We start from the raw sequence: 8,675 nt of genomic DNA, 5'->3' as shown, positions 1-8,675 counted from the left end.
GACCAATGGGACAGTACGGGGCTTTAGACCCTAATTTGATCCTAACTTCTTCGTTTGAAGTCCGATTGGTCCGAAATTCGAAAGGGAGCTTCCTAGAACATCTTAAGACTATCTAAGAAGGTCAAAGCATCAAGTCATGGTCAAAAGATAGGTTATTGATTGAGCAAGATTTAGGGTCTTAACATATACTAACCATGGCTCTCATGGAAAGGCCAGGGAGAATAAAGATTCACCAAAGGGAATATAAAGAATACGAAACCACATCAAGGAAAGCTTTGGGGATGATCCAATAATTAATAAAGGATTAGGGTTCTCAATTGAATATCCTCTCATGAAGGTTCCCCTAGATTGGTTCTCAAAATAACCCAAGGTAGGTTCACAGAGGGTAAGGGAAACATAGAATTAGTAATTCAATATCAAGAACGGCATAGGGGAGGATTAGAAATAATAGGGTTCCCAATTGGATACTCTCTCATGAGGGTTACCCAATGGATATTCTCTCATGAGGGTTACCCAAGGGTTTCCTCCCAAAATCTCTCTATTAAGGATTTCCAATGGTCCAATGAACATTAGGGATCAACTCCTCAATCATGAGGACACAAGGGAAGGTCATGGTAATGGTATGAGACCTTCCCCACAATCATAAACTTTGTAGGAAAAACAATACATGGGAGTAATCAAGAATTCAAACTTGGCTCTGAATTGGGGACAAGGCGGGAATGGGCTTAGATTAGAATATATAGCGTTGGGCTTGAGATTGCAAAAGCCTGGCCTAGCCCAGCCCTGTTGCAGCCCTACGTAATAGACTTTGTACTACAAGAATAGGCTAGTCCTAACTGAGACATCCACACTCATTCCAACTCTGCTTGCTGAATTCCATTGTACCCCATTTATAGGCCATTCGGCCTTTCTACAAGCACAAAAGCAACTTGGAAGAACAAGGTGAGACTCAAAGGAGGAGGTATTGTTAGGTCCCTGGTTACTCAAGACTACACCAGGAAGAACCGAATCAAGGGCATTAGGAGTTAATGTTCAGTCAGTTATGGAATCAGTTGGGAGTCAATTATTGGTGATTGTTTTGTTGCCAGAAGAGTGGATGGGAGGGTTATCGAAGAGTTATATTGGGTTTGGGCAACTAGACTTGCAAGAGAGTGTTGGCCTCCCATATCCAGGGTGGTGTTTACTTGGTTTAATATGTAGTTGCTATTATGTACTGTTGTTGACTGATCTAAAACCATTATGTGTGAACCACAGAAGAAGACCTCATTGCTGTAATCGGGTTCCTAACACTTTCTTTCACTTTTCTCTTCCACACACCCACCCCCCCTCAAAAAAAAAAAAAAAAAAAAAAAAAAATATAATATATATATATATATATATATAATATATATATATAATATATATAATATAAATATAATATATATATATATAAAAATACCACCCATCTGAATCAGCCTCCTCTGGTTCCATGTAACAAACTCCAATAGTTGGCATAATAATATGGTGATAGTGGTAGTGGTATTTCTGGGGACTTGGTATGCACAATTGCATTTTCTGTTTGGCAGGTAGCTATTCAAAATATTAAAATCAGTGAGGAGCTGCAAGCTGTGATAGCTCCAGCAATCCTACCACGAACTTTTCAAAGTCTGCAGGTACTTCAAGAACCCAAATCCCACCCAACCCCCATTTAGAATTCCTTGGGTATCTTTATGAATGATGCTTTTCTAGCTGCTTATTGGATTTGATTTTTTCCCCTTTTTCTTTGGGGCGGGTTGTTGGCCACTGGGGGGGGGTTGGAGGGAAGGGAAGAAATGGTCATTGATATTCTACGATTGAAAAAAGTCAACAACATAACTTAAGTTGCTTTGGTCTCGCTTATTGTTTATGTGAGTTCTCATCGTTTGGATTGTGTTGTTTGGTATTTTTGGATGTTTATATTTTTAAATGCTAGTTTTCAATGATTCAAAAATCCTGAGGACCAATAAGTCAGAATGGTTGAGGTTGATCTATAGGTTGGAGTTTTCTGTCATTTTTTTTTGGGAGGATGGGTTATTAAATGAGCAAAGAGCGTAGATACAAACTTCTTTTTCACCCAAACACGCTAGTTACTTGCTCGAAAGTCAGAAAGGGAGTCTTGGCATTGCCCTATTCATATGTGGTTCAGATAATCGTGCATGTTCTTGCTCACAAGCAGAGTCCCTGGAGGATTATTATATATATAACTACTTCAGATGATTAGAAGATCTGGCCAGTAGGGACAATGATAATGAGAAGCGAAGAGGGGAGAGGGAGTAGAAGATGAAGGAGAGAAAGGGGGAGAGAGATCTTGTGTGTAGAGGCTCTCCCTTATGTACTTTATTTATAATATAGAACTCAAGTACAACTAAAAGGAAAAATACATAATGCATAGAATCTCTGAAATCTACTATAAAGGAAACTATCCTAGGGAGATTACTTGTCAATCTAGCAACAAGAGTAATAAAAGGTAACCGAAATAGAAAGCCACCTCGCACTATACTAGGTAACTCCTACATTGCACAGGGCCAAGATTATCCACAATAATCTTGGCCATGCTTAGATAATATTGTCAGCACTCCCCCTCAAGCTGGACATATAAATCTCCCATGCCTAGTGTGCAACATCCATCCTTGAACTCTGGCCCGAAGCGTGACTTGGTAAAGATGTCTTCTAGTTACTCAGTAGTAGAAAAAAGGAGTAACAATCTTCTTATTCAAAACAACATCTTCAACAAGGGATCCTCTTCCTCAGCAGGATCGAAGGCTTCAACTAGAGATTGAAGACGAGAGAGATTAGAGCAACAAGAGGAGATAAGGGAGGAAAATGTTGCCAAAGGAAGCAGAATTCCAAGCCTTGAGAGCGATCTTGGACTGACGAAGCTTCTTAGCAAAGGCAATGAGGGGGAGGGAGTGGCAATGAACCGGCTTCTTCCAAGCAACCAAGACAAAGAGGTAGAAAGGATAGATTGGAGATCTACATGTCAAAGAATTTGGAAGGCTCAGGGCTAATGGAGGAGGGAGGGATGTGAAGGAGGAAAGGTGATGTGAACCAATTCCAGGGCTAGGGTTTCTAAAAGGAACCTATGGGTGGTTACAGTTTTAATAGAAGGGATATGGGTTGGGATAATTGGGTAAATAGGTAAAAGCATGGTATTATCAATCTTTGTGGGATGGACCAGAATAATGGGGAAAAGGTAACCAAGATGAAGATCTAAATATGAGAAATCTTGGAAAAGAGAATAATTAGGCAATGATCAATGTGGGATGGATCTTGAGAAATCTTCTTTGGATCTATCCTTCTTTCCTCTTTCTTCTTCTTCTTCATTTTTTTTAGGGGGGGGGGGAGGGAGTGGGTTCTTTTTCTTTCTTTCTTCTTCTCTTCTTTTTCTGCTTTTTCTTTTTTGTTTCAGGTCTACCGCAATTCAGAGAGGGGAGGGAAAGAGAATCGGGGAGAGAGAGAGAGAGGAGGGGGTAGGGGTTGCCGCAAGATCTGGAGAGGGGCTGGGGAGGGTTGCACGAGATAAGGAAAGGGGATACAGGGGCTGGGGACTGCTGCTGTGTTGTGGCTGCACAAGGGAGGGCCTGCTAGGGTTGCACAGAATAGGTGAGGGGCAGGGGAGGGGTTAAGGATGTTTCTAGGGATGAGGGAGGGGGCCTGGATGTCTAGGGTTGGGGGAGGTGGTTGCCAATTCAAAGCAGCAAGGGGAAGGCGAGGGGTTAGGGCTCTTCTAGGGCTTGCGATAGGGTGAGAGCAGGGGGTGGGGATGTTGTAATTGTTAAGGCTGCTGTGGTTATCAGTGGCTGCTGGAAATTGTTGAAGTCTGTAGAGAGGTGCAAGAACTTGAAAAAGCTTGAAGGAGGGTGCTGAATGTTGTGAAGAACTTACCAAAATCCACCATGGCCCTTCAACAGGAACCATGGTCCTCAATAACTTTTCATTCAGTAATCAGACTTAACTTACAAAGAAAGAGAAGGCCTTAAATTATAGCCTACTAAAAAGAACTCAACGCTAAGTGGGGTTCCATTATAGATTAGGATCCCACCACAATAATCACAACCATTTATCTAAGGGTCCCCAATGGACACAAGCTGAAATAAAAGTTTAAATAATTTAAAACTCTAATAAGCACATGCTGAATTCTGTTTGATTAAAACTCTAATTTACGTGTGCTAGAGTTTAAAAGAACTTAGGACTCAACTACTAACTCAAATCAAGACTTATTAACCAAAACGGACTCTAGAACTAAATTCGAATTAAATCTCAGCAACTAAATAGGGCTAAAAAATGCGCAAAATACCCCTCCCCAGCCTAGGGAGGCTTCTTAGGGGGCTGAAGGCTATGCACTTTTAGTTGGATCTGCAGTTGTGCCAAGTGAGGAGATTGCCGGACCAAGCAGGTTAGTGATGGAGATATCCTCCAGGCAATTATTAAAAGCATTGACAGCTGCGTCATCTAAGGAATTGCCTTCAAGCTTCTTATGGCCATATCTAACCACATTGAAGTCACCCCCAATGCCCCCAAGGAAGAGAGCTGACGGAGGAGGAGAGGGAAGAGAGGTCGTCCCATAGCGGGAGGCTATTGGGAGGGTGATTGAGGGCATAGACAATTTTGAGATGGAAGGGGGAAGTGGAGGAAGAGAGAGAGACGAGGAGATGGATGAATTGGGAAGAGGAGTTGGAGGAGGGAACCCAAGGAATCCAAATGCAACAATTGGGGTAATGGTTGTAACTGGTGATGAGGCACCAAGAGGGGGCTAAAGAGGCGATATAGTGGGCTTTGTCTTGGCGGACATGGGTTTTAGAAGAGCGCAAAAAGAAGCCTTAGAGGAGTGAATGGCTGCTTGTTTGGCAAGGGAGCCAAGGCCCCTAACGTTCTAAATGGGAATGTGGTTAGACATAGAAAGGATTAGGGGGGGGTACTTTAGCAGACATGGGAACCATGCATCTCACACATGAAGGTGAGAGGGCTCTGGGCATCAAGAGGAGGAAGAATTGAGAATTCAGCTCCCCGAGAAAGGGGAGCCAAGGTGTGAGCTTCACTTGAGTGGTCAGAGAGCAGGGAGGGAGTTTCAAAGAAAATTGGGATTTATGGGGGAGATAGACTCAAGGGAGGGGGGGGGGGGGGGGGACAAAGTAGGGGGAGGGCTGAGGTTAGGGTGTGGGAAGTTTCAAAGGTGGGTTGAAAAGAGGCTTGTTCAATATGGTTTGGGTAGTTAGGTCAGGTTGAAAGATGTGTGAGTTGGTTCAAATGTGCATTGGTTTAAACGTTGGGAGGGGCCGGTTAATAGGTTAGTGGTGGGTAAGTGGTTGTTTGAGGAGGTGGCGGCCCTAAGAGGATGGAAGGGTGAAACATGGCTTGCCAAGGGAGAAGGAAAAGCCTAAAAGATGCAATACAAGGGGGGCTGGTGGTTAAGGAAGTCTCATGCAAGGGGTAGAAAGGGTATTGGGATATCACGTCCTAAGGTTAAGTAAAACGAGGAGTCAAAAGGGGGAATGGGGCGAGGGCCATCGACAAAAAGGTGGGTTTGTAGTGAAGATGAAAGGGGAAGGCCAAGGTTGCAGTAGGGTCAAAAGCCATAAGGGATGGTTGAAGGGTGCCAAAATGGAGTTCCCTGGTTGCGATAGAGATGCCGGTAGGGAAACGGTGCTCAAATTGGTGATCATAGAAAAAGCAACACTACATACAGAGCTTGCAAGAGGCAGTACAATGCTTGTAGATGCCAAGGAAGAGGGGTAGTTGTCCAACGAGGCAAAGACACGTCAAATACACCTGGAGATGCTCGGGGATTGAATTTATGACGAATGGATGAATGATTATGACTATAACAAAGGCATCCAAAAGTTCAAAGATAGGAATATGAAGGGATCTTGCCACATAAAACTTGAAGTGGTGACTTACCATGTAGCAGCGGGGTGGGTAAATGATTAATTATGTAAGCGGCTCTCAAAACACAATGACCCCAAAACTTATGAGGTAGACTGGCTTGAAAAGATAGAGTACGAGCCACATTAAGAAGGTGACGGTGTTTGCCTTCAACAATCCCATTTTGTTGGGGTGTATTAACACAACTATGTTGGTGAACAATACCATGGGTTGAAAAAAATTCATTTGAATGAGAATTAAAAAACTCACGACCATTATCATTTCGGAGTTGTTTAATTTGGTATCCAAATTGGGTTTTGATCATAGCAAAAAATTCCCTTAAGCGGGACCAAGCATCAGATTTATGATTTAACAAAAACACCCAGGTGCATCGTGAAAAATTGTCCACAATAGTTAAAAAATACTTCGCACCACAAATTGAGGGAACGGAGTAATGTCCCCATATGTCTCAATGAATCAATTCAAAAAAAGAAGTGGTAGAAATTGTACTAGATGGAAAAGGAAGTCGAGCTTGCTTAGCCAAAGGACAAATAGAGCAAACACAATTTTTATGAAAAGAAATAGTTGGATCCAAACGTGCAAGATAACTGGAAATTTTTAAAGATGGATGGCCCAAACGAGAATGCCAAAGATCATTTGTGGGAAAAATAACAGCAGCAACAGGATGATCCAACTCCAAATAACAAAGTTCATTTTACGCCTTACCCAGCCTAATCCTCTCCTTTGTGCGTAGGTCCTGTATCATACAATGATCAGGGTAAAAAGTTAGGAAACAATGAAGTTGTTGGGTAAGCTGGGTAACAGATAACAAATTAAAACCAAATGAAGGAACATGTAAGACGTTTGTGAGAGGTAAAGTGGGTATGGGGCTGCAATTCCCAATATGTGTAACGGGAGCAAAACCACCATTGGGAAGACGAATGGATTGGGTGTGGGGAACAAGACTATCCGAATGAAATAAAGATAAATCTGAAACCATATGAAGATTGGCGCCAGAATCAATAACCCATAGAGAAGATACTTTACCTACAGCATTTGCCGCGGGTGTAATGTTACCAGATTCCAATAAAGATAGGAGTTTATGATACTGATATGTGGTGAAAAATGGTGCAACAATAGAAGGGACCACAGTTGCAGCAAGAGAGTGAACCGTTGGAGATGGCAGTGCGGTGGACTTCGTAGCACGTTTGGGAGGATACCCATGTTTTTTAAAACAACGAGATTCTGAATGGCCATCCAAGTCACAATGATAGTGTTTCTTGGTACCAGTTTTGGAACTATACCGAGGAGATGTGGTAGCCAAGGCAGAGTGCATGAGAGCGGGAGCAATGGCCTCATGAATTGTGCGATGACGCTCCTCTTGAAGTAAGAGAGAATAAGCACGATTCACCGTCGGCAAAGGGTCCATCAAAAGTAATTGGCTACAAAGTGAGCCATAGGAATCATTAAGTCCCATAAAAATTTCAAGAAGCTGATCTCTATGAATAAGATCAGAATGCTTCTTTAGAAGACCACATGTGCAAGGTGGTAGATCATTATACGAAGAAAGCTCATCCCAAAGCCCTTTGAGAACCGTATAATAAGAAGCCAATGAAGACATGCCTTGTTGATGGGTGGAAATGGCACGACGAATTTCAAAAATGCGAGGTGCATTTTGTTGAGAATAACGAGCATCAAGGTCATCCCAAACCTCATGAGCAGTAGAGGCCTAAAGGACACTATGAGCAATATCGGGAACAAGAGCATTGACAAGCCAGGAAAGAACCATACTATTACAGCGGATCCATTGAGGAAGCAAAACTGAATCAAAAACAGGTTTTGAAAGAGAGCAGTCAATAAATTGAAGTTTGTTTTTTGCTTCAAGAGCCATATGCATAGCACGTCGCCAAGTCGGATAATTATCACCCTTCAATGGTTGGGTGACCAAAATGGCACTTGGATTGTCCGAGTGATGAAAGAAAAATGGAGAAGAGGAATCCAAATCAACAGACGTAGTATTGGTAGCCATTGAAGAGGAGGTAGAAGATGAGGAAGAAGAAGACGTGGTGAAATAAAGATGTAGAATCGTGTTTAGGCTGATACCATATTAAGACACAACCTCAATAGTAGAAAATGGTTAAATAATTTCATATGAGGGAACCTCAAATATATAGACAACATACATCCCATGCTAGTAGGTAATTATGAACAATAAAGGAAATATATAAAAGATGGAAATACAATACAAGGAAATGTTTGTATGGAAATACAATTTATGGAAAGAATTTGAATTGAAGGAATGAGATGGTATGGAAAGAATTCGAATTGAAGGAATGATGAATGGAAGGAATTCAAATGGAAAGAATTCAAATGAGAAGAGCAAATAATATGGAAATAATTCAAATGAGAGGAGGGAATAATATTGAAAGAATTCAAATGAGAAACAATTAGGGAAAGGATGAAAAATCATCCTTAGCACGCCTAATAGTATAAGACAAATGAAGACATACAATCATAAGAATGAAAACTTATCTTATTTTGAATAGCATGAATGATCTCCTTGTTGAAAGCATCGTTGTATACATCCATCTAATGATGCACAAAAGTGACGGAGTTGAAACATGCAAGTAACGGCACTTTCTTTAAGGTATTTAAACGCCCCAAATAGTGCACATAGGTCTAAATGCGTTTTCACCCCCAAGATAAGTTAACCCCTCCATCATAGACGGTGCACCCCGTAATTGATGGACTAAGGGATCCGTATAGCTACATTCACCAATCCATTCTTATGACAC

The sequence above is a fragment of the Hakea prostrata genome, chromosome 2 (genome assembly GCF_041222555.1).
Source record: "Hakea prostrata isolate BN-2017 chromosome 2, UWA_Hpros_2, whole genome shotgun sequence".
In the NCBI taxonomy this organism is placed as follows: Eukaryota; Viridiplantae; Streptophyta; class Magnoliopsida; order Proteales; family Proteaceae; genus Hakea; species Hakea prostrata.
This window is presented reverse-complemented; position numbering follows the sequence as displayed.